This window comes from Myotis brandtii, unplaced genomic scaffold (assembly GCF_000412655.1).
Source record: "Myotis brandtii unplaced genomic scaffold, ASM41265v1 scaffold384, whole genome shotgun sequence".
Classification (NCBI taxonomy): domain Eukaryota; kingdom Metazoa; phylum Chordata; class Mammalia; order Chiroptera; family Vespertilionidae; genus Myotis; species Myotis brandtii.
In genome coordinates this window covers 3,510,861-3,537,102 of record NW_005364745.1, presented here as the reverse complement: position 1 = coordinate 3,537,102, position 26,242 = coordinate 3,510,861, and positions in this window count along the sequence as shown.

Below are 26,242 nucleotides of genomic sequence, written 5' to 3'. Positions count from 1 at the left end.
ATGTTCATTATTAAAAATACTAATTTTTCTTGTCATTAAGACGAGCAGGGCCATACAGATTGAATTCACATGTTCATTATTGAAAATACTAATTTTTCACTACAGGCGAATTCTTGTCATTAAGACAAATATCCCACCCTGGGTTAGAGGCTAGGGATTATGATCTACCTTGTCTGGGGGAAGCTTTTGTGTTTGTGCTCCTGGTCATCCTACTGTTTGTTTGTTTTTTTCACTTCTCTTCCTATCCCTTTTCCTCCCTGAGAAAGAAGGTGGTGTCAGAGTCAAGGTTAAAGTTTATTTTACCTGAGACAGGAGGAGAAGGAAGAGGGTCCACCACCATCTCATCCTCTCTTTTCCATCCTCTCTGTTTTATCAACTCCTCTGCCTTCAATCTCCATCTTCTCCAGCACTGCAGTATCCATCTTCTCTTTTATGTCCGCTTCTTTTTCCATCCCTATCTCCTCTCATTGTTTACCATACTCAACGAGAGTGTTATTGATCAAGCTACATAATGAAAGGCATATGAACATGCACATGTTGTGTTTTCCAACAGATTGGTTATTAGTTTATTAATGGTAATACTTAAATATATTTTTGCCACCACCCTCCTATTTGGACATCCTAAAATACTTTCCTTGGTCTCTCATAGTATTTTCAAATTCTTAGTATTAGAGTTTCTGTCATCAAGGTGTCTCTCTGAAACCAACCTATTTTTCTGCATTACTACAAACTATTATTACATTAAAACGGTTGTTTTAATTAAAACAGGAACAATGAGCACTAGAGAAGTCTAAAGGAAGGAGACATTGTTGTGGGCTGGGAAGCTTGTAGAAGACTTTACCTAGAAGGACACACTTGAGTTGATCTTTAAAAATGTACAAAGTTCAAGTCATCCAAGAAGAGGAAGAAAATCATTTTAGTTAGAGGAAATGATGTGAAACAAGGAATTAGCCAGAAATGTATAAGGTGTGAGAGGAGGGGAAAAATAGACTGGTGTGAATGAAGCTCCGTGTAGGATAGCAGAGGGACAGGAAGATGAAAACAATATATGATGGCTAAATGTGGGATGGTGTTGAATACCAAGCCAAGGATTTGAACTTCACCTTTGCCTTGACCTAGGGGTTTTGAAAGCTACCCAAAGCAGTATAAACCAAAGGGGGTGAGATGACTTCAAAATAAAAGGATCTGGAGGAACTCTAGAGCAGAATGGGCAGCTGGGTTTCCTCAAGGCCTGGAGTCAGGAATGAAAAGCTATCAGGAGCTAGTTTCCTAGTCTTGACCCCCAACTCCACCCCAGTCATGTACGTTATCACCTCAGCTTCTCTCTGCATGTCTGCCTCCGCCTTTCTTCTCTGCTCAGTCGAGTATTCTGTTCCCTATGAATATGGTATAAAACAATCCACTCCACAACTCACACATCTACGTCTCAGTTCAAATGACCAGCAGAAGCTACCAGCATGTTTGACTTCCAATTCCAAGTTTCTGTGAAAGAGAATCCGAGTGCTATTCCAACTACATAATAGAAGTGATGTCATATTGAATAAACTTGGCTTCTGGGCCCCACCTCCAGGACAAAGTAACTCTTAGAGCAGGAATATGGGACTGCAGCCTGGGCAGATGCACTAAAGGAGATCTCCAATAGCTTTAGAGCCAAATGAATGTTCTGGAGGTGGGGGAAGAAATGAAAGTAATCTTAAGAAGCTTCATCAGGGAGCAGAATGGCTTAGAAGGGAAGATCCTGGAGGCAGGAAGACCAAAGAGAAGCTATTTGAATCTAAGCATTGAAAGCTTGAAATAATGTGACTGTGGCCAACCTGACCACTATTCCCTAGAAAATATACTTGGCTTAACAAATATAACTTTGGAGGTAGTCATGAGAAGAACATTTCTTATTTCATGGCTCAGAGCCAAACCTGAGTTATTGGATAACATATGTGTTCCTTAAATGTTGGCAATGGATCTCTCTTTATCCAGTGGTTGCCAAATTCTTGCTTTGAAGTTAGAACTTGGGTTAACCTAAATCAGTAGGGGGAACCCATGAAATGAAGCAGGTTCCATGCCATCCTACTCTAACTAGTACATAGGACGTTATACATTTTCATTCCCTGAAGCTGGTCAAAATTTGTTTTTCATCTGTTGCTAGTTAACTTGATTGGTTAGCTGAGGTCATAGTTGTTGGTCTGAGCCCACACATGGGACAGTCAGCATCACTCTGTCCTGTGGCCACAAACCATATCCTCATGAGGCTCCACCCTCAGGTCCAGCTATGGGAGGGTTGGGAGAGCAGAGACCAAAGCCCTATCCCAGCTTATGGGGGAAAAATGCAACCACTCCTCCAACATCTTCAGCTTCCTCCTGGTCATGAGATGACCTGCTACTCCTTGTGTCTGTGACAGTGTTACTCAGAATAATCTTCTGTGGTCTTCTGACCTTGATTGGCACATGTTCTCTCTGCATCTCCTGTTCTCAGACTTGTTGCCACTTACGATAGGATCATACTGCTACAATCTATTTGTGTGTGTGTGTGTGTTTTTAACAACTCAGAATAGAAAACACCAGTCAAGTGACTTAAACAAATTAAAAAAATTGTATGGCTTTATATATCAAGAAGGCCAAACCTAGGGCTGCCGTAACAAAATACCACAGACTTGTTGGAGGGGCTGGGGAGGAGTTAAACCACAGAAATTTATTTTCTCACACTTCTGGAGGCTAAAGTCTGAGATCAAGGTGTGGGGGGTTTGGTTTCTCCTGAGGCCTCTCTCCTTGGCTTGCAGATGGGCTCCTTCTATTTGCTCATGCATCTCTTCTCTCTCTCTCTCTCTCTCTCTCTCTCTCTCTCTCTCTGTATGTCCCAATCTCCACACCTCATCAAGACACTGGTCAGAGTGGACAAGAGATGTTTTAGGGACCACCCAATGACTGCAATGGACCTTAATTATCTCGTTAAAGGCCCTATTTTAAGGCACTGGGAGTTAAAACTTCAACATGAATTTTGGAGAGACACAACATTCAGCCTGTAACCAGCAGCTCTGTGGTTGGTTCATTCAGTGTTTCAGGTACAGCCTCTGATGAGTCATCTTCAACATCTGGGCCATATCCTCAGGCTAGTTCCCGTCATTGACGGCATCACATCCAGATGTGATATGCTTAGTAGAATAATAAACTGTCTCTTCCTGTGTGTCTCTCCTTACAATCCTTTTCAAAAGAACCCAGCATAGACTTCTCTTTTCTCACTGGCCAGATCTTCACGTGCAGATGCTTAAACTAATCACCAGCAAGACAGACTGCCATGCTTAGCTTGGGCTAATAACAATTCATCCTCTGGGGGGAGAGGCCAGCATCCTTGTGAGCACAGTGTTGCTTTAGAAAAAGGAGATACTTGCATAAGATTAGGGTCCTGTGCAGAGGAAGAAGGAAGGGGAGAAAAGGAAACAGACAATGTCTGCTGCAGCAGCTTGCTCACTGGCTTTCTATGGACCACATTCCTGAATTTCACCATAAATTTAGACTCTGAGGATTGCTAGTCTAGGAGCCACTGGTAAAAGCAATCTTTGCATCCGCAATAAAGAGTCCTATCACAAAACTTCAGTTTCCCTGTGCTGACTCACCTGGAATGGGCAGTCTCCTCCAGCTTGTGTCTTTTCTTCCCTATGGCCATGGGCCCACCCCTGTTTAGCTGCATCTTTTGACACAACCAGCATCTTCTACTCAACTAGCATTCAGATCTCAGTTGCTCTGCAGAGATGTAACAGCCCTCTCCCCAGGCAACCACTTGGCAAATATGTACCATTGTGAACGAGAGGGTAAGAGAATAGTGATCTCTGTGCAGAAGAGTCACCAATAAAAACCACGTCACACAAATGCAGGCTACTAGTTAGGAAATCCTTTATAGGCGTTGGTTTACACTAGGCCCGTATCATCATCATTCAGACATTATTTCTTTACTGCCCATAACTTGAGTTTAGAAGGGCTTTCCACCTTCTTGTTGCTTTCATTCTTGTGTTGCCTGCGTCAAGAAAGGAGAATCAGATTCTTTGTCTGTGTTTTCCCCCAAAACCATCCTAAAAGAACTTAAAAACCCACAGTCTATTTTTAATCTTCCACCAGTCTCTTATTCTCTCACATTTCAATTTATTTGAGTTAGGAATGATTTTGCTTCCAAGAAATAAAGGTTATTTTATTTTGCTTTTTTGATGAGCAAATAGCAATGTGCAAATAAATAATACAGGAAGGAAGCTTGCTTTCTTCTATAATTTCTATTTCATATTATCAGAGTCTTTCTAAATATGCGCTTGCTGTGTCCCTGATCACTTATTTAAAATCACGTTCCAGACCCCAGCTCTCCTTTGGTAAATGAAAGCCACACTGGGTTTGATCCTTCTTTATGTGCCCATATTATTTTTTCACCCACACTGAGCAATCACAACGTTGACTTTCTGCTCTGGGCACTGGTCTCTGATAAGCACAGATGAGAGGAATGAAAGGGGCCTTTCTCTGGAATGAATGGAGCCGGAAGGTGTCAGAGAGCAGGTCACCAGAAGCACGCTGGTCACTGCCCTGGTGGCTGGTGAGCTGCATGGGTAGTGAGATGACAGGGACTAGAATGGTGAGGGATCTGGAACCCAAGTCATGGTTTATGAAATTAGGGAAATTAGCCTTGGGAACAGATGGGAAAGTTAATAACAACCTTTAAGTGTTTTTCATGATGAAAAAACAGACAATAATAATAGCTAAATTTTACTGAGAGCTTATTCAGATAAAAGCACCAAAGAAGTAAATTATGCAGGGAAATCATGAAAAAAACCACACATAGCCATCTGAGACTAGCATGGGCTGCCTGGTAAGCGACTGCCCTGGGGTATTCAAATGCAGGCCATCTGCTCCTCTGTCACTAATGCCCTAGAAGTGGGGAGTGGGGCTAGATGATTTCTAATTTTCCTCTGTGCTGAATCTGTGAGCCCTTAAAAGCCAGGAGAGCGCTTTGATTCATGGCACTGTCTCAGAAACATTTACTCCAGACGCTCCCACAATGTCATCTGTGGTTGTTCCGCCTCCTAGATTCACAATACCCTGAATGTGTCTCTTCTCTCATTCATTCGTTCATTCACTCACTCACTCACTCTACATCAGTGGTTCTCAACCTTCCTAATGCCGCGACCCTTTAATACAGTTCCTCATGTGGTGGTGACCCCCAACCATAAAATTATTTTCGTGGCTACTTCATAACTGTAATTTTGCTACTGTTATGAATCGTCATGTACATATCTGATATGCAGGATGTATTTTCATTGTTACAAGTTGAACATAATTAAAGCACAGTGATTCATCACAAAAACAATATGTAATTATATATGTGTTTTCCGATGGTCTTAGGCAACCCCTGTGAAAGGGTCGTTCGACCCCCAAAGGGGTCGCAACCCACAGGTTGAGAACCGCTGCTCTACATGCATGCAATGAGCTCCTACTGTGTGCTAGGTTCTGTGCTAAGCACAGCAGATCCAAGCATGAATGAAGGACACAGGTTTATCCTCAGGGATCTCATAGTTCATTAGAGGAAGCTGATAAATAAATCAAACAAACAAGTAAGTTGTGCCGCTTTGGGTACATAAATCAATAGAAGCATGCACTTGATAAAGAGCGTTAAGGACTCCATCTCTGGAGTCAGTGAAAATTTCCTGGGGAGGGGGGGGGCGCAGGGGAGATAAATTGAGTTTTCTAAAACAAATCCAAATATTCCAGGTAGATAAGGGATTAGGGTATTCCAGAGAGAGAGAGAACAGAATGGCCAGGGAGTTAAGAGAAAAGCAGACGCGGAGGATGAGTGGAGCCTTGCTGGCCGTTTTTTTGCCATGCTAAGAGATTGTTGCCATGCTTCTGCTAAGAGATTGGAGATCCCCTTATAGGGATGGAGAGCCACAATCAAACCTGCATTTCTAGAACTGATGCCCCTTGGAGCCACTGCACTGTCTACTCGGCCCAACCCACCTAACCCAGCTCCCTTTCTTGTCTGCTTCTTGTCTTCCCATGGGCCATTGACAGCTAGAAGGGAGACGATGACTCAGCAGGCAGTCCCGTCCCTCAGACATATAGACCTCTCTCCACTGCCCCGGAGCCACACCCGGACAAATTCCATCCCCCGGCCAACCTTGCTCCTCCACCGCCTGGACACCAACAAGATTAGACTTCAAGAAAAACCTCCTTAACCTACCTCCAGGTTTTCCTGAGTTTTATGGACTGTGATTTCCTTGCAAAGTCAATGCTTCTTTATCTCGGGGCATGTGCTATTCTTCTTCGTGATATATATGTTCCATAGTTTTGTGGCTACTTAGAATAGAAATCTGCCAAATTAATGATCAGGGCTATTGCATGACTGATGATCATAAAGCTAAATTGAGAGAGTAATGAAAAAGGACTCTTAACCTGGCCCAGAATGGGTCAGCATGACTTCACGGCTTATTTCACTTCTCACTTCTAGATTGAAGTATAATTTCAATAAAGATGATTCTGGGCAATTACTGAGTCAGCCACATGTCAAGTCACTGACTTTATGACTTTTGCAATGGAGTGGAGACGTGAGTCACATTTTATTACACGGTGCTTGTGTCTGACAGAGTTTCAATCCATCACCCCATGCAGAAGTCAAGCACAAAGAAAACATATCCCAGGAAGCCACAGGAGAGGGAAAGTGATAGAGAGAGTCCCCTTTATCTGTAAGCAGTGTTACATCCCCCCATGGTTAATTTTAACCTATAGGTTTTTCTGAACCTATTTATAAAAGTGTTAGAAGGCAAAGATGCTCTCAAAATGTGAAACATATTGCCAGCCTAATCTAATGGGATATACTAAGGCGTTTTTCTCCCTTTTTAAACTGGCAGCTTGTGTTGCTCAAATCTTGTGTTAGATCTCTCAGTTGTGAGCAAATGCATAAAAATAGCTTTTCGTTCTGTAGTTGGGTCTAAGCCAATTAATAAAAATAAGGAAATGACTCAGTGGAGAGTCTGAGATATTCTACATTTTAGAATTCATATTATCCACCACCCCCCCTATACACACACTCATTTAAGAATGGACTTGAGCAAGACCTCAAAAAAAAGTGTAAGACGTCCCTGTCATGTGGATATGATGTTCCAGGGAGCCTCCCAAAGAGAGAAACATGTCCCGTGATAAGGATTCAGAGGCAGAGTGAACTGTTCCCCATGCAAACCATATCTCATAACTATTGTTCCAGAATGTTCCATGTTCTTTCAAGTTCTTCTTATTCCACAAACGAGAGAGCCTGTTAGGGTGGTAATTTGAGTCTCACACCTCTCTTTAAACATCTTTTACGTTCTGATTAGTGAGTTTAGGGTTACCAATTTCCCCTTTGACAAGAAGGGTGAATGCCAGCTCAAAGCACCCATACATAGCAGAAGCAGTGAGAGAGAAAGGGGTGAAGCTATAGCAAGGCTGCTCCATAATGTTTAAGAAAGCAACACTGAGCCCGGCCTGCATAGCTCAGTGGTTGAGCGTTGACCTATGAACCAGGAGGTCACGGTTTGATTCCTAGTTGGGTTGTTGGCTTGACCCCCAGTGTGGGGCATGCAGGAGGCAGCCAATCAATGATTCTGTCATCACTGATGTTTCTATCTCTCTCTCCCTCTCCCTTTCTCTCTGAAAACAATAAAAAAAAATTTTTTTTTGTAAAGAAAGCAATACTGAGAATTCAGAACAACAGATCTGGAAGCTTCATGGCCTGGTGTATCCCGCAGAGCACAAAGCTGTTGTTCTCTCATGGAGTTTATGAAAGAGGGAGCTAGGGATCCCATCCAAGAGAGGCAGTGATCTCGGGGAGGCTGAAGCCATAGCGGGGCTGGCTCCTTTAAGAGCATGAAAAGAGAAAGACTTTTTTCATCGTAACCATGAAGCCAACCTCAATTAAAAGTGACAGGCGTGGAGAAAGATTAGACCATTGGGAGAAAAACGAAAATAATCAATGATTCTGTCATCACTGATGTTTCTATCTCTCTCTCCCTCTCCCTTTCTCTCTGAAATCAATAAAAAAAAAATTTTTTTTGTAAAGAAAGCAAGACTGAGAATTCAGAACAACAGATCTGGAAGCTTCGTGGCCTGGTGTATTCCACAGAGCACAAAGCTGTTGTTCTCTGATGGAGTTTATGAAAGAGGCAGCTGGGGATCCCATCCAAGAGAGGCAGTGATCTCAGGGAGGCTGAAGCCATAGAGGGGCTGGCTCCTTTAAGAGCATGAAAAGAGAAAGACTTTTTTCATCGTAACCATGAAGCCAACCTCAATTAAAAGTGACAGGCGTGGAGAAAGATTAGACCATTGGGAGAAAAACGAAAATAAACGAGGTTTGGTGGTGGGAAGAAAAACAAGGGAGAAAAGCTAAGCAGAAATCACAAATGTAAAAGGAAAGGTGTTGGAGTTGTTACAAAAGAAACTAAAGAGAGACGTGTGAGTCAGTTCTAAACGCGAAGAAAATTAATGTAGGCGAGGAGCTGGAAGCAGAAAGCCAGGGTAAGTGGAAAAGAAAGAGAAAGAAGAGACGGAGCAAGAAAATAATGTATGCTATTATTAATGATAAATGGCTAATTCATATTGAATGCATTTTTAAAAGAATGAGCCACTGTGCCATGGGAATGCGAAGACTGCCCACGGCAGAGGTTGTATGATCCATTGCATTTTTGTGTAGGAAAAGAAACAAAACCACAGGGCCCAGTCGCTTGCCACTGAAAATGACTCCAGCGAGGCAATGGTTCTTCGTGACATTCGCATGTATTCCTGGGGTCCGTAACCCACAGGGTTACCTTCAAAGCATGTCATCCATCACACACCCACTTACGACAAAGTCTCTGTGTGATCGGTAACAGTTCATTCTGATTTTATTCTACATCTATCACCCTGCTAGTACAAAATACAATTTTTGTGATTGAAGATAATAATAAACGTGACGGCTCCCTCAATTGACTGAGCCTCTAAATTTTAGCTGCGCTTCTGGGAGGTTTACTTGTGTTTCCCTCTCGTAGATTTTTTCCCCAAAGCCCAGATGCCGGCCTGGGGAAAGATTACGTATGGATTCCCTAAGAAGAAATCGAATGCAAACAGGGACTTGGGGTGATGAAGCTGGGCATTCACAGACATGGAAGATGTGAGCTGAAATGTTCCTTCACAAAGGAAGCTGAAGATTAAGGAACTCGCTGATGGTCAGACCTAGGGCATGACCCCTCTTCTCCAGGCGACGATGAGCTGGGAGGGGAGAGAGGCGGGGAATCCCTGCAGCCCCCAAATTACTGATGATTGAATGAGGAGCAAACAAATGGAGTCTTGTTTTGTGTTTTCAAATTACATGAGTGTCATGTACATAAATCCTAGATTCAGCACCATGTGATTACATATAATTAGAAGGTGTGATTACAGGCAAGTAGAATATTTGGGCGGCCTCTTGGCAGTTATGTCTTTAGGATAATTTTCACCCACCACTAGTTGCCTGGACTACAAATCATAAAAAAACGACCACTCCTTACATCCCCATGCGATTGGCCCTTTGTCATTCTGGAAATGACGTGAGAGTCTGGAAGGAGTTTCTTCTGGGTGTGAATCACAACCTCCCACCCACCCCCAAAACTGAGTCTCCACAGGACGGCAGGAACACTTCCTAAACTCGTCCACACTGCTGATAGGGTCGGACGTAATTGGTCCGACACGTAATTGGCCCAACACTTCGAGGCAATTGGTCCAGTAGCTCTCAAAAAATTCAACTCTAGAAAATTATGCTAAAGCAAAGTCATGAGTGATTGCAAAAATGTAGCCACATGCCTGTTCATCACGGCACTGTTTGAAACAGCAAGAAACGAGACTCAATCTAAATCTCAATCCACATAGGTTAGTTCAACAAACTGGAAATTCAATTAAAATCATGGTAGATGAATGTGATGAAGTAGCAGAATATATACTGACATGGGACCATGTTCTCAAAATATTAAATGAAAGAAAAGCAATTATGATTCCATGTACAGTATAATCCTATTATGGTTTTTTAAAGTACCTGTATGCATATATGTGCATTAAAACATTAGTAATGGCCCTAGCTGATTTGGCTCAGTGGATAGAGCATCGGCCTATGGACTAAAGGGTCCCAGGTTTGATTCCAGTCAAGGGCACATGCCAGGTTGTGGGCTTGATCCCTAGTAGGGAGCCTGCAGGAAGCAGCCAATCAATGATTCTCTCTCATCACTGAGGTTTCTAGCTCTCTCTCTCTCTCCTTTCCTCTCTGAAATCAATAAAAATATATTTTAAAAACACATTAATAATGGTCATCACTGGGGAGTGGGACTGTGAGTGATTTTTTTTTTGCTCATCATTAATGAAATGTTGTGTTTGTCAATGAATATGACTTTATAATAAGTAAAAAAAAGATTAAATTTTTCAAAATAAAAATGCTTTCTAAAATAAAAGGGTTAAAAAAATCCAAAAGCGTGTAGCCTGTTAAATATTGAACCTGTTTTTCATCTGACCGTGCCCCAAATTCTAAGTAGGTTATGCTGGAATGTGGGGAAAGGTCCCTGAACAAAAGACAACTATTATTCTTGGGGACACTCCATATCTTCTTGGCATTTGGGGTGGGCACCAGGCTTCCGCCTCATTGGCTTCCAATGGAACCTTCTGCCCAGTGATGAACAGCCCCCTCTGTCCTCGCTGAGCATGGGGGCTCTGAGGCCCCAGGAAGTCCTGACCCCATACTCTTGGGGATCTGTTGGCAGTGGGTTGGCCTATCCCCCGCCTTCCCTGGGAGACCTAAAATCTTGGCGGGGCCCTGAGCTGGCTGGATGACTGTCTCAGAGGCTCACATCCTGAGACACCCAGCAGGACGGGCTGCATAATTTGCGGGACTCTATGCAAATTAAAAATGCAGAGTCCCTTGTTCACAACGAATTAAGAATCTCACAGCGGCAACAGCAGAGCATTAACAAGAGCAGGTGCCTCTGCTGCAGGGACCCTGTGTAACTGCGCGGGCCACGCCGCCAGCCAGCTGGCACCCGCCTCCTCATTTCTTACTCCAGTTTGTTCAGCTGGAAAGTGTGGGCAAATTAGTTTGTTCCTGGCCCTGAAAATGTGACCCCAGAAAGAAAGGCCATTTAAACAGGGCCAAGATGACTGTCGAGGACCAAATTCTGTATCATCGTGTTGTAATCATGGCCACGTGGTTTCAGAGTGCGTCTGTGTCCAAATGGAAGAAGGGGAGGGACGAGGAAAACCTCACCATGACCAAACCAGCTTCCTTTTCTCCCGTGAAAGGCCAGGCATGGACATCACACACCCTGGACATTACAGCAGCTAACTCCCAATTAGTTAGCAGCTCATTATCAAAGAGGAGGATTATCTGGACCAATTCATTAACAAGTCAACTTAGACATTGGTTCCCAGGAACTTAGAGCTCAAAGGGATATTATGTGATTAGCACTTTCTCTTTCTCCAATTTGAATGTTTCTGGAAGCTCTACCAATAGGATCCCACAAAGGGGGCCAGGACCTGTGAGGACGGTGCCAGCTTCTGCCAATGGCAGGTGGTGGTGGGAAGCCAGCTGTATGGGGTCTGCAGGCAGAGTTCTTCCTGGTACCCACGTGCTGGGTGGTCTGGGGCAAGCCCCTTCATCGCTCTGCGTCTTGGTCTCCCAATTGTAGGCAAAGATAATTCTCATAGCATTGTGGGGAGAGTAAAATAAAGTAATACAGAGAACTTTGTAAACTTTTCTTTAAAGCATACACTAGATCATAGTTATGCATGGGCTATTGCCCCAAATAATAGTCATTGGATATACAACAGAGGGCAAGTGACCAGGTACTGAATAGATGTCCTGTTTTCCTTTAGAAGGAAGTAGCTTGCCTTCCTGTATCTAGGTCCACAGTGTATAATCTGGACAAAATGTTTTTTTAAAAAGGAAACCCATGTCCCTTGGATCCTTCAGCCAAAATCACCTGACTGTCTTTTGTTCTAGAAATTGGACAAGCCTCGTGACGCCCTCCACTTTAGGAATTGTTATAGTAAACCGTGGATTACAGAAAAGATGGCCGACCCGGAGCGGCAGCCATGTATTTCAAGTAGTGTTTTCTACTCCAAACTGCATCGCAGGAGAAGGCGCTGGGCAGGCCTTCCGATACGACCTCACTGATGCTCAGCCTGGTTCTCCCAGGCCCTTTCCCAGGAGCAGACCTGGACACCGCATGCTCAGGCCCTACACACAAGATCTCGGGGTCACTGAGAGTCCTCGGAGGTCATGTTAAGAGGGAAGGGGACCTATGTTAAACGCTTAAACATTTAAAAGCCTGTGGGGTAATCACTACATCAGCCTGGGCTGGGGCTACACAGGTGAAGTGGAACATGGAGATCCATCGCTCCTGACTGGATCCGTGTAGACTCGGCACTAAAATGCCAGCTGTCTAAAGAGCCTCAGAGATGGGCTGGCCATTGGATGCTCTGTGTCTGGGGACCCCACACTGGAAAGAAGTGAAAGGGGTCTCTGGGGCAAAACCTCAGAAACTGCGGTTCTAGATGAAAGAAACCCGGCTCTTCCGCAGCTTGCGAACTGTCCTTGTCCACTCGGAACGCAATTTCATCAGCCTCGTGGTGATCACGCTTGAAGGGTTGCTCGGTCTCAGCATGGAAACCACCTGGGGGCAGTGAAGAGTGAGGGCTTCGGCCCAAAGGCCTCGGGCTGGTCAGCTGGACCCGGTTTGGGATCCCAAGCCCCCTGAGCTGGCTTCTTCCTGGGAAGATGGGGGCGTTTCTTCTCTGACACACTCCACAGGTTGTGCAAAGTCAATGCGATCAGCAATGGAGACGCATGCTGTGAACTGTGAGCACAGGTATAGAGAGTGGACACGGAGGGAAATGGGCCTCACATTTGATGATTGAGAAGCGTCAGGTGAGTGAGAGCCATTTAAGTTCCTCCCGAGGTGACCTGTATCTCTGGAACTCGGTGCTTCTCGCAATAAGGGCCAGAGGACAGGTTTTGGAGTGCTGGGTTTATGTCAGATCCTGTCTCAAGGACCAACAGAGGGGCCAGAGGGAGAGTGGTGAGCCTAGTGTTCAGTGATCTAACAAATAAAAAATAAAAACAAAAACCGCGGTTCTAGATGAAAGAAACCCGGCTCTTCCGCAGCTTGCGAACTGTCCTTGTCCACTCGGAACGCAATTTCATCAGCCTCGTGGTGATCACGCTTGAAGGGTTGCTCGGTCTCAGCATGGAAACCACCTGGGGGCAGTGAAGAGTGAGGGCTTCGGCCCAAAGGCCTCGGGCTGGTCAGCTGGACCCGGTTTGGGATCCCAAGCCCCCTGAGCTGGCTTCTTCCTGGGAAGATGGGGGCGTTTCTTCTCTGACACACTCCACAGGTTGTGCAAAGTCAATGCGATCAGCAATGGAGACGCATGCTGTGAACTGTGAGCACAGGTATAGAGAGTGGATACGGAAGGAAATGGGTCTCACATTTGATGATTGAGAAGCATCAGGTGAGTGAAAGCCATTTAAGTTCCTCCCGAGGTGACCTGTAGCTCTGGAACTCGGTGCTTCTCACAATAAGGGCCAGAGGACAGATTCTGGAGTGCTGGGTTTATGTCAGATCCTGTCTCAAGTACCAACAGAGGGGCCAGAGGGAGAGTGGTGAGCTTGGTGTTCAGTGATCTAACAAATAAAAAATAAAAACAAAAAAGAGAGAGCCAAAGAACAAGTTATGCCCGCAACTCAGCTGGACAGGGCACATGGGTGCCGCAACCGGACGGACGAAAGGCCACCCTCCCAGCAAAGCATGGCCATTGCTTCCCATTTATCATTTGACCCTGGGAAGTCCTCGTGATGTGTCAGGCCCTGTTTGGGACACACTCCTCTCAAGAGCTGGAAGGAATTTGCGGAAGGGACTCATGAAGAATGAATGGGTCTGGGATTGGGAGGTATGGACGCACAGCCAGGCCCTAAAGCAGAGGGGGTAAGCCTTCTTCAGTTCTGGGTGGCAAAGGGCCAAATTACTGATGGAACCCAGTCAGCCAACAAATATTTCTTGACTACCTACTATGTGCCAGCACCATGCTAACGACACTGTGCTGATCAAAATAAAATCCCCATCTCATGACCTGACATTCTGTGAGGAGAGATAAACCAGGAAAAACAAACAAACAAACAAACAAACAAACAAACAGGTGAGAGGCGTGGAGATAGAAAATGATGGGGGTGTTGCCACATCCAATGGTGGGGCGGGGGGGGTGGTCTGGGAAGGACTGCCTGAGGGGAGCGGAGACTTGGAGGATGAAAACAGTCAGGATTGAGGGAATGCTCGTCCAGGCAGAGGAGGGAACAGCAAGTGGGGGGCCCCCCGAGGAGGCCGCGTGTGGCCCCTGCAGGGAAGAGAGAGAAGTAGCCCTGGCTGGAGGCCGGTGACCACGGCAGAGACCCGGGGGGAGAAGAGGTGGCGGGCCGGGTGAGCGCACAAGCTGGCGGGCCTCGCAGGCTGAAGCCAGGGGTCTGGGTTGGATTCTGAGCCCGAGGGGAGCCACTGGGATGTTGGCAGCAGGAAATGGGTTCTGATGCCGGGAGATGGCTTTGGCGGTGGTGTCAGGCAGGAGGCTGAGCGCAGGGAGGAGAGGAAACAGAGAGGCTGGTGGGAAAGAGTGTGGAGAAAGGGGAGAATTCCTCAGGAGGCAGCCGCGGGCTCCACGTGGAAGCCCTCAGCCTAGTCCAGTGATGGCGAACCTTTTGAGCTCAGCGTGTCAGCATTTTGAAAAACCTTAACTTAACTCTGGTGCCGTGTCACATATAGAAATTTTTTGATATTTGCAACCACAGTAAAACAAAGATTTATATTTTTGATATTTATTTTATATATTTAAATGCCATTTAACAAAGAAAAATTAACCAAAAAAATGAGTTCGCGTGTCACCTCTGACACGCTTGTCATAGGTTCGCCATCACTGGCCTATTCGCACCTACCGTGCTCTCCACGGACTCACCAGCCGGAGGGACCAACCTTTCCCGACCATCTCCGGACACTCTGTCATGTTGAAAATGTGGATGGGGACGAGGTTGGCTGGCGATTGCTGAGAGAAGCCATTCACAGGAATCACGGATAAGTGGCGATGTTTTGAGCACCTCTCCAGGATGGAAAATTCTAGAAGCCCAAGGGGTCAGGGAGTGGGGCGTGGTGGGGGCCCCCAGGCTGGAATTCACAGTGTGAGGCTCTGAAGTCAACGTGTAGGTCAGAGGCAACCTGAGGGGCCGCTGCACAGGGTCCTGAGTTGGGGAGTCCACGGTAGGGAGCGGGACAATGGCAAGATCTATAGAGAGAGGTGACCTTACCCCACCGAGAAGTGACCGAAACATGAACGATACCTCCTGGTTTCCTTTATAATGAACTCAAATTATTTTCAGTGGTTTGCAGACTCCCCAGAGATGGCGGAGTGAGATTTGCCTGATGAAATTCTAAAATTCTCATTCCTTTCTGTATCTTGAATACACTTTTCTAAAACCTATTCCAACACAGCCTGGCGAGTTTACCTGGCAGCACTGTCTAAAGGAAAGCATGTCAGTTTTAGAACCAGGCAAGCATTTGTTCACAGCGTGGCTCAGTCATGCCTCCCTCTACTGTCTCAGTCAAGTTACTTAATGCCCTCAGTCTCAGTCTGCACATCTGTGTAATGGGGTTGTAAGGATTATGAATAATAATAGTTGCAAAGTGGCCCCTGCCAGACACTTGATAAATATCAGTATTATAATTACAGGGCTAAGGACACTGATTTCTTTCTCATATGAACTAGATAGCGGAAAAAACAAACAAACAAACAAACTTCTTTTCTTCATCTCTGGATTGTTTCAAGTCCTGACATACACAAGCTGCGACACAAAAGAGGTCCTTGAGTGAGAGGGTGAGTGGGCACCATCCCTTCCTGGCTCAGCCTCGGGAGCAGCACCCCCATCACCCCCATTCGTTATTTGCTACCTTCCTTTCTGAGGTTTTGGATGGAAACTATTAGAGTTCGGGAAATGACTGAAATACTTTCCCCCGTCGTGGAATTCCGTCCGTACGAAAGCTCCAAGATCCTTCAGCGGCCTCCACGCCCAGCGGGGTGGCAGCCGGAACCCATCTGCTTTTAAGGCATAAATGAGGCTGGTGCTTTACATTGAACTGCTCTCTGCCCCCAGACGTGACAGAGCCCAGCTCGTCTCAGATCGCGTAGGGCACTTGGAAGGAGCCGCCTCCTTTTGCAGGAGGGATTCCCACAGCACAGCCCGCTCGGCCCTCCTTCCTTGGCCTGGTTGTAATTAAGGGCTTCAGTCTTGAGGTTTCTTATCCCCGAGCCTCCCTGTAGAAGAAGAGTTACCAAGGGCTCATTTCTGCCTTTGTAAAGCAGGGGAGACACACACACACACACACACACACACACACACACACACACACACACCACACTGTCTGAACATTAAATCACAGGCCCTAGAAGTGGGACTGGGCCTTCCTTTCCAATCCTTTGATATTCCTTCCAACATCCCAGTGTGTGAGACTCCAAAAACCAGGAGAACTAGATTGTAAGTTTCCGAATTGCTTCTGTTTGTTTATTCATTGATACTTAGAGCTGATACTTCCTTCTTCAACTGTCCTAGTGTGGGGGTCCAGAACAAGTCACCCCAAGATGTGCCTCTGTGGTACGCAGATTGTTTTGAGCTAAAGGCAACTTTAGCCACAGGCTCAAGAGAAACTTCCGCCCCCTCTTGAAACTACCTTGAAGACTTTGAATTAGAGGCCTGGCCCTTAAGAGATGATTAGAGAGAACTTCTTTGGGCCTATCTATGGGGCAAGGCAGACTTCTGTTTGCTAAAGGTTTCCTCCTCGTAACATCCTGCGATGACCCTTTGGTCCCTAAGGCACCTTCCCTCACCCCCAGCTCAGGATGTCTTTTTCTGTCGCTGTCTCTCTCGTGCGTGCAGGGTTCCCGTTCGTAGGTGTGTATTAAATTTGGTTATTTTTTATTGCTCATCTATTTGATTATTAGACCATCCAGAAGAACCTCGCTCAAAAATTCCCCATCAGCCCAAAATGCTTATCAGGACTCTCTTGTGTGTGTCAGCTCATTTGAACTTCCTTACAAAAAGTCTTGAGGGATCTGGAATGAGCGAACCCAATGCCATCATCACCCAACAGAACACAGCTATTTTTCACTGGAGGAATGACACAGTCCTATATTTTCTCATAAAATAACAAGCGTTTTACTAGACCAGTGATGGCGAACCTTTTGAGCTCGGCGTGTCAGCATTTTGAAAAACCCTAACTTAACTCTGGTGCCGTGTCACATATAGAAATTTTTTGATATTTGCAACCATAGTAAAACAAAGATTTATATTTTTGATATTTATTTTATACATTTAAATGCCATTTAACAAAGAAAAAATCAACCAAAAAAAATGAGTTCGCGTGTCAGAGGTGACATAGGTTCGCCATCACTGTACTAGATTCAAGACAACAAGGCACCCACTAGGGAGTGAAGCTGCGTTATGTTTTGTTACTAAGATACCAAAGAGAGAACTCCCTTTCACAACACAGCTCAGGGCAGGATAAGTTACTAAACCCGGGGAACAGACACAAGCAAATGTCAGAGGAGCAGAGGCTGGTGATGTTGTATGTAGAAGTGTCCACTGACTGATCCTTCCATAGCTGGGGCACAACACTTAGCCTCCCAAAGCCTCCTTTCCTTCATCTTCAAAGTGGCATAACACCTACCCTCTGACTACCTCTAAGGTTTGTTGGGAAGGCACATGATACAATCTTCTTGAAAACCCTTTTAGAACTACAAACCATGGTTCAAGCAGAAGGCATTTACTCATCTGTAAAATGAGAGGGTTGGCCTCGATGGGATCTCATGTTCTCCTTGTTCTAAAGGCCTACAGCTCTACTATTATCCTTATTATCTGATGATCAGGCTCAAATGATGGGTTTTATAGGCCTGAAACGCCCTCCTCTCATTTTGCCAAGAAAATGTCATGTGAAGCTCTCAGCCTGGGAAATACCACTTCTAGGTGGTTGTTTCCACAGAAACACCAATAACCCTAAAGTTATGCAGGAATGTGAACTGCTTCAATAGGAAGAGGAAACTGATTTATAAGCCAGGAATAGGCCCACCCCCCCAACCCCCTAGGAAAAGAATAGCTGCTTTCTGTACATCGCAAGTAAATAGGTCACTGAATCCCACATCTGGCAACCTCTCTGCTCTTTAAAGCCTGGCATATTATACTACAACTGAAATGCCCAATGATTTAAAAGTGGTTTTAGAAAACTGGGGCTAAAGCTTAGAGGTCGAGAAGGATGAGGCCTAGAGACTTTTTCATTCCAAATTGCCCTTCAGCCACAGTGTTTAGTGTTCAGCAAGTCTCTTGTGTTTCAGAAAGGGAAGAGGAAACATAACCATCTTGCTAGAATGATTTATCAAAAGTTGTTCGATGAGCAGTCATAGATTAGAACCACTGCTGACCCAAAAGGCTTCCTGTGTGGGGGGCACTTGGCTGGGTGCTTTACTTGCGTCTTCTCGTTAATTCTCACACATTCCCCAAGGATGACGGCACTCTTACTGGTCCCATTATACAGATGAGAAACTGAGACCCCGCGAGGCGAGTTGACTTGCTCAGGGTCCCCTAGCCAGAAAGTGGTGGCACTGGGATTCAAAGCCACAGAGCCTGGCGCCACACTTCATCCTTGTTATCACCTGGGCTAGCTGGCCTCTGACTACTTCCCATGATTTCCCAGAAACCATTTTTCCAAAACAAAAGATAACCTCATGACATGTATGGAGGGGTGGTTGGGAAGGAACTCATGAGAAGTAGGGGCTCTGTAATGCTCCACTTACACCAGTTAAGAATGAATAGCATGGCCCTAACCGGTTTGGCTCAGTGGATAGAGCATCAGCCTGCGGACTGAAGGGTCCCAGGTTCAATTCCGGTCAAGGACATGTACCGTGGTTGGCGACACATCCCCAGTAGGGGGTGTGCAGGAGGCAGCTGATGGGTGTTTCTCTCTCATCAATGTTTCTAACTCTCTATCCCTCTCCCGTCCTCTCTGTAAAAAACCAAGAAAATATATTTTTTTTAAAAAAGAATGAGTAGCGTGGCCAATGTTCTCAGCAGATACAAGCGGTCCCTGTTTTCCAGAATGGCCAGCTTAAAACATCAGAGGCATGTGTCTCAGGAGAGGCTCAGACTGTCAAAATGCCTTTTGTCCCACGAATAAACAGGAGGCCTCCTTAGCCCAGCCAGCCAGGATCTGGAGGGAAGACAGCAATTCCATCCACAACCAGGTCTCTCCTTAGTGGTGGACCGAAGCAGCAGTTTCAGCTCTTTCTTCCTGTTGCTCAGAGCGGTCAAGCATGTGGGCAGTGAATGAGACCCTGTGGAAAAGATTCCCTCCCCACTTTCCAAGCAAAACCCTTCAATCAAATGTCTTTTTCACATGCATTTAGACAAATGTTAAAATGACATTTAGAGAAAAACAAACAAAAAATTCTATTAGATTCTCCCTTTCTTTGGTTAACCATAAGTGTTTGCGAGGCACAAAGGCCTGTGGTGGGGAGGAAAATAATAATGCAGTTCAGTAATAAACTTCTATTTCTGGAACATAATTACCAAGGACAGCAATCAGTGGCATGCATTTATTGAGCACTTACTAAGTGCCTAGCTGCGTGGGCTAGAAAAGAAGGGTAGTAAGGCCTTCATTAACAGATTCCTGGGAACTAAACACTGTAAAAGCAAAGAAGCAAACAAAAATCCTACATAAACTGGGCTGGGAAATGTGCCGAAGGGTAGGAAACAACATTAAAGGGATGTGGCCAAGTTTTGGGGGGTCCTTTCCTCCCCAGGGGAGAAACAGCCTCTCTCAACTTCTCTTCACTTTCTCTTTCACTCAACAGACTGTGGTGGCTCCTGCTGCTCTGGCGAGGAGCAGGGAACGCAGAGGGAACCACATAGGGAAACACATAGGAAAACTTTCCCTTCACATTGGTCTTGGCAATAATTTTTTGGATGTGACACCAAAAGTATAAGCAAAAGTCAAAAGCAAAAAATCAACAGGTTAGACTACATCAAACTAACAAGCTTCTGCACAGCAAAGCAATCAACAAAATTAAAAGACAGATGGGAGAAAATACTTACAAATCACATATCTGTTAAGGAGTTAATATCCAAAATATATAAAGAACCAATATGACAAAAATTCGTGCACTTGGGGGGGGTTCCTCAGCCCAAGAAAGTCAGGTCTGGCCCCTGTGGCTCAGTGGTTGAGCATTGACCTATGAACCAGGAGGTCATGGTTCATTTCCCAGTCAGGGCACATACCTGGGTTGCATGCTCAATCCCCAGGGTGGGGCATGCAGGAGGCACCCGATCAATGATTCTCTCTCATCATGCTCTCTTCCTCTCCCCTTCTCCCTTCCACTCTAATATCAATAAAATATATATTTTTAAAAATTGACATACAGCCGAAACCAGTTTGGCTCAGTGGATAGAGCGTCGGCCTGCAGACTGAAGGGTCCCAGGTTCGATTCCGGTCAAGGGCATGTGCCTGGGTTGCGGGCACATCCCCAGTGGGAGGTGTGCAGGAAGCAGCTGATCGATGTTTCTCTCATCATCAATGTTTCTGGCTCTCTATCTCTCTCTCTTCCTCTCTGTAAAAAATCAATAAAATATATTTTAAAAAAAAAGTAAGCTTCTTAAAAAAAATTGACATACAATATACAAATATCAAATCATTATGTTGTACACCCAAAACTAACAATGTTATATGTCAATTATACTGCAATAAAAAAAAAGAAGACATAAAATAGCAGAGGTATATAAAAAGGTACTCAAAACCACTAATTATCAGGGAAGTGAAAATAAAAACCATACTGATATATCACCTGACACCTGTTAGAATGCCTTTCATCAAAAAGACAAGAGATAACAAGTGTCAGCAAAGATGGAGAGAATAGAGAACTCGTGTGCACTGTTGGTAGTAATGTAAATTGGTGCAGCCACTATAGAAAAGGATATGGAGGCTCCTCAAAAATAGAACTACCAAATGATCCAGCAATCCCACTTCTGGAGATATATATCTATATATCTATATATCTATATATCTATATTTTTTTATATAGATATATAGATATATAGATATATAGATATATAGATATATAGATATATAGATATATAGATATATAGATATATAGATATATAGATATATAGATATATAGATATATAGATATATAGATATATAGATATATAGATATATAGATATATAGATATATAGATATATAGATATATAGATATATAGATATATAGAGATATAGATATATAGATATATAGATATATAGATATATAGATATATAGATATATATAGATATATTCAAAAGGAAACAAAAACAGAATCTTGAAAAGATATCTGCACTTCCATGTTGATTGCAGCATTACTCACAATAGTCAAGATATGAAAACAAACTAAGTGTCCATAAGAAAGAAGCAAATTGTACCATTTGTGACAACATAGCTGAACCTTGAGGGCATTGTGCTAAGTGAAATGAGGCAGACAAAGATAAATACTCTATGATGTCACTTACTTGTGGAATCTAAAAGCCAAACTCATAGAACAAGAGAGCAGAGCAGTGGCTACCACGGGGCTGTAGAATGGGGGAAATGGGGAGATGTTGGTTAAAGATTACAAGTTTTAGGTGAATAAGTTCTGGGGATCTAATGTACACTATGGTGATTATGGTTAACTAGAGGCCTGGTGCATGACATTTGTGCACTGGGCGGGGGGGTCCCTCAGCCCGGCCTGCGCCCTTTCGCAGTCCAAGAGCCCTCGGGGGATGTCTGACTGACAGCTTAGGCTTGCTCCCCACAATGTTCTCAGCACAAAAAGGAAATGGTTATTATGCGATGTGATGGAGGTGTTAACTAATGACGGTAATCATTTTGCAATATGTAAGTGTATCAAATCAACATGTTATACACCTTAAACTTACACAATGTGATATGTCAACTATATCTCACTAAAGCTGGGGTACGGGCAGGGTAGGAAAGATCGGTTGGCAGGGGTTTGAAGATTCTGAGGGTCACATACTGGTCTCCATGCCCTAGACTAGGGGTAGAATAAAGTTTTACCAAAACAAAGGCACACCCATTACTTCCCCCATTGTCCATGGCCACGCTTGAGCTCTAGTGGAAGAGTTGAGTAGTTGCAAGAGAGACCATAGGGTCTGCAGTCTAAAATTATTTACTATCTGGCTCTTTTAGGAAAAGTCTGCTGACCCCCACCTAGACTTGCAGGGGGTGGGAAGAGGAGTTGTGGGGTGGGGGAGATGAACTGAGACTTAGATGTCCTGGGCAGCCTGTGAATGCTGTGACTTCCTAGTGAATGAGGCTTAAAGTCCCATTCAATTCCTGAGTTTATTAGGCTTAATGTGTGATTCCATTTGCTCCCTTCCTGTATGAATTACTAGCTCCCTACACTAAGGAAGGTGCCTCTTTCCATATGCCAGGTGGCTTGGTGTGTTGAGCTAGAAGCATTTTAAAAGTACTTTTTCTACCTGGAGTTTCCCGAACCATGCAAGTAGAGTAAACACTAAACTTCCATGAGGATTGTAAATTCTCAGGGGAGATTGTTATGTTGTTTTTCATCCCTTTGACCAAGGCCTGAGGCAAACACATTTCCTCATTGGCTTCCTTCTGCCAGAGGATGGATTTGTTTTTTCTAACCAACTTTTTACTTGAGAATATAGATGGTTTTGTGTTTGTTTTCGGTTTTGTTTGTTTTGTTTTGTTTTTGATTTTGAGGGTGTAGATGTTTGAGAACCTTAGCTTTTTTTTTCAGAAACTCAGTGCTCATTCCCACAGACCTTGACTCTACTTTCCCTACAGAGAGCCCAGCTCCCAGGATCAGCAAAGTCCCAAAGCAAACCTAGGCTTCGGGGTGTAGACGAAAAAGGGGCCACATGCTAAACCTGACAAGCTCAGATGAGGCCCATGTGGTGGCCTTACAATCCCAGAGACCTACAGCAACCACACAGGATGGTCTGAAATGCAAGCTTTCTAGCTAAAAGCGGGTCAGGACAAGTAGTCATGTCCTAGGCCAGTATCTTCCCGGACAAAGGTCAATCTTTTCCTTAACTGAACCTGTCTATTGTCTTCTTGCATCTGTGATAAATACCTTTGGCATGCTAGGATAATTTCCTTTTTTTTTTTCCCCCCAGACCCCTCAGGGCACAACCACAGCAACAGAGCAGAGACCACAGATCCCCTCTTTGTTATTATGTTATTGTTGACTATGCTATACCCACATGTAGGGCCCTAGCTGGTTTGGCTCAGTGGATAGAGTGTCAGCCTGCAGACTGAAGGGTCCCAGGTTTGATTCCAGTCAAGGGCACATGCCCAGGTTGCAGGCTAGATCCCCAGTGGATGTTTCTATCTCTCTCCCCCTCTCCCTTCCTCTCTAAAATCAATAAAGATATAAAATAAAATAATAAAAAATAAATAGAAGAAGTATGTGTCTATTTAGTTTACCTTTTATCCAATCCCAGGGATTCCCTCCCACCCCCTACTTTGCTTTCTCCCACCTCCCTAATCTATCACCAATGGATTTCATGGAACCTCTTATGCTTAACTCCTTTGCTTGAAATGTATAAAATAAAGTCCCAAACTGCCATTCTCTGGAGCCTTTTCTCAATCAGTAGAGATTTTGCTTTCCAGCAATTGTCATCTGTTTGGCTCAAATAAACTCATAAAAATTCTCTACGGGTCTAAATGCTTCTTGCATTGACAAGAGTTTGCTAATCACTCTGGTTTAATCCCCCCACCCCCAACCCCCGCCGCCCTGTGAATGTAAGTTTCTTATAAGTTTAGCTGTGTTTTTAACCAAATGCCTGATGTATATCATCCAGTGTTTTAGGTATTTGTAATGGAAATTTTCTCAGAATTTCCAGTCAGCCGTGTTACTAGAGGCAGCAGTCCATTCCCAGCTCTGGAGGCTGGGGCTTCTGCCCCCACGAAGTCCTTCAGCTAAGACTGCTCTTGTCTCCTTGCCTTTGTGCGTCTGTGTGGGAGGTTCCGTCAACCCATGGGAATATTGTAGCAACCAGATCCCGGGCCTGGGGCCCAGAAAACTGGGGCTCTCCTTTTTGACTCTGCCCCTTAGACAGATCTTTAAAACTCTCTGTAACTTAGTTTTTTAATCTGTGAAATAGGAGAGTGATTATTGCTTTTCTTATTTATTTATTTTTTTATAATTGAGAGGGTTAAAATGTGACAAGTGGGTGTGAAAGTCCTTGGCTAACCCAAGGTCGCTCTGTAACTGAGTGACAGCCTGGAGCCCGCCTTGCGAAGGAGTATGTACTGCGCTCCGATGAGCTGCTCCTGGGGGGCATCTGCCCAGCGAGGGTGTCCAGATGCGTTTGCGAGGGTTACAAAAAGCTTTTAGGGAGCTGGCACATAGTGTGTATACTACTAGTATCTTCCTTCCACTTATAAACAACACAATTCCACAGTAAAAAGCAAGGGATGGAAAAAACCCTCTTAAGTACAAGTTGTATATTCTTGCATCTTGGGAATTCAGCCTATCTAAATATTTGTGTTCATTCAATTCCATTTCTTTGGATCTATCTCACTCTTTTGAGTTTTTTCACATTGTTAAAAAAAACAAAATTCAACCGAGTAAAGTGGAAGATCTAATTGGCTCTATCAAGCCATTCATGAATCAAGCAGCACCCCAGCTATAGCACCTAGAAGCACTCTCTGAGGGCTGAACCAAATGGGAGTTTTTATAGGGGGAAGGGTGGGGCAAGGGGATATATTAACAAAAGAAAAGAAAGGATTATCTTGGGCCTGGGCATCTTTGCTTTGGGAGAAGGGGACCACAAGGGTTTTTATTATGCAGATTTTCTCTTCTTCCTATGGTGTGTGTGTGTGTGTGTGTGTGTGTGTGTGTGTGTTGGGGAAAGGGGGTGATGAAGACAACCCACGTGAGAGATCACCTTACTCTTGCTTAACCAGGAAATTCCAGACTAGTTGACTAAGATGATGTTTCTGGGAGACGCTGAAACTAAGATTAGATCAGATATTAAATCTAGGTTTGGGATCAGGGGTTTTTAGCATAAGTGATGCTATTGGGGGACTGTCATTTGCACCAGAGGAAAACACCTTCATAACTGTTCCCTGTCGCACCTGTCCATCTGTCTCACCTTGACCAGGGGAGCCGCTCTGAACGTTTCTGAGTGCTGCCATACTTAGCTAATTCCTGATGGGAAGGGAAGCAAAGGGGGAGACTGTTAGGTGGCCGAAGGAGGAACGCATGAGGCCAGAGTGGTGAGGGATTACCAATTTATTCGATCATCCACACACCAGGTGGCTGAGCCTGGGTGGCTCCGACCCCCAGTGACCAGAGTCAGCGGCTTTTAAAGGACTTTCGGCGGGCTTTTTTCTGGGCAGAGAATTCTTTATGCAGACCCTGAGGGGAGATCATGGAATGTGGTCACCACAAGTGAAATGTGGTCTCAGCAAAGGGAATGTCCATAGCAAACGACCTGAAAAGCCAGTTCCTGGGGGAGGGGCATCAATTCAACTGCTTGATCAAACCTAACAGAGACATGGCTGAGCTTGGTCAGCTAGGAAGCAGAGGCCTGTTGGCTTCCCCAGGAAGCGACAGCTTCACACTCCCTCCAGGGACCCACCAGTCCACTCCTCCACAGATCCCTGGGGGAAGGAATAGGAAGAGGGGGAGGTAAACACCTGTGCAAACCAAGTCCAAATGGCACAGAAGGAGGTGCCTGACCCTAGAAGCCTGTCCATTTAACCTGGGCACAAGATGATTGGCAAGGGGGTGGACCCCAGTGCAAGTCCAGCAAAGTTTGGGAAGTTATTATCTATTTTATTAGATCCCTGTCACTTCACGACCTCCCATCACCCTGCACCCAGAATGTGCTCACAAACTCCTGTCCAAGCAGAGTGTTCAGTTTGGGTTCAAGTTTCAGCCTGGATGTTTTCTTGGGCAAGTTTCGTAATCTTCCCTAATCTATTTCCTCAACTCTAAATGGAAAAAATCAGAGTATTGAGGGGAAGCAGAGTTTGTCATCCCAGAATATGACTTAAAATATGATTATTTTAAGCTGGTTAAACACACACACACACACACACACACAACACACACACACACACACACACACACACACAACTCAGGAAAAACCTCTGACTTTCTCC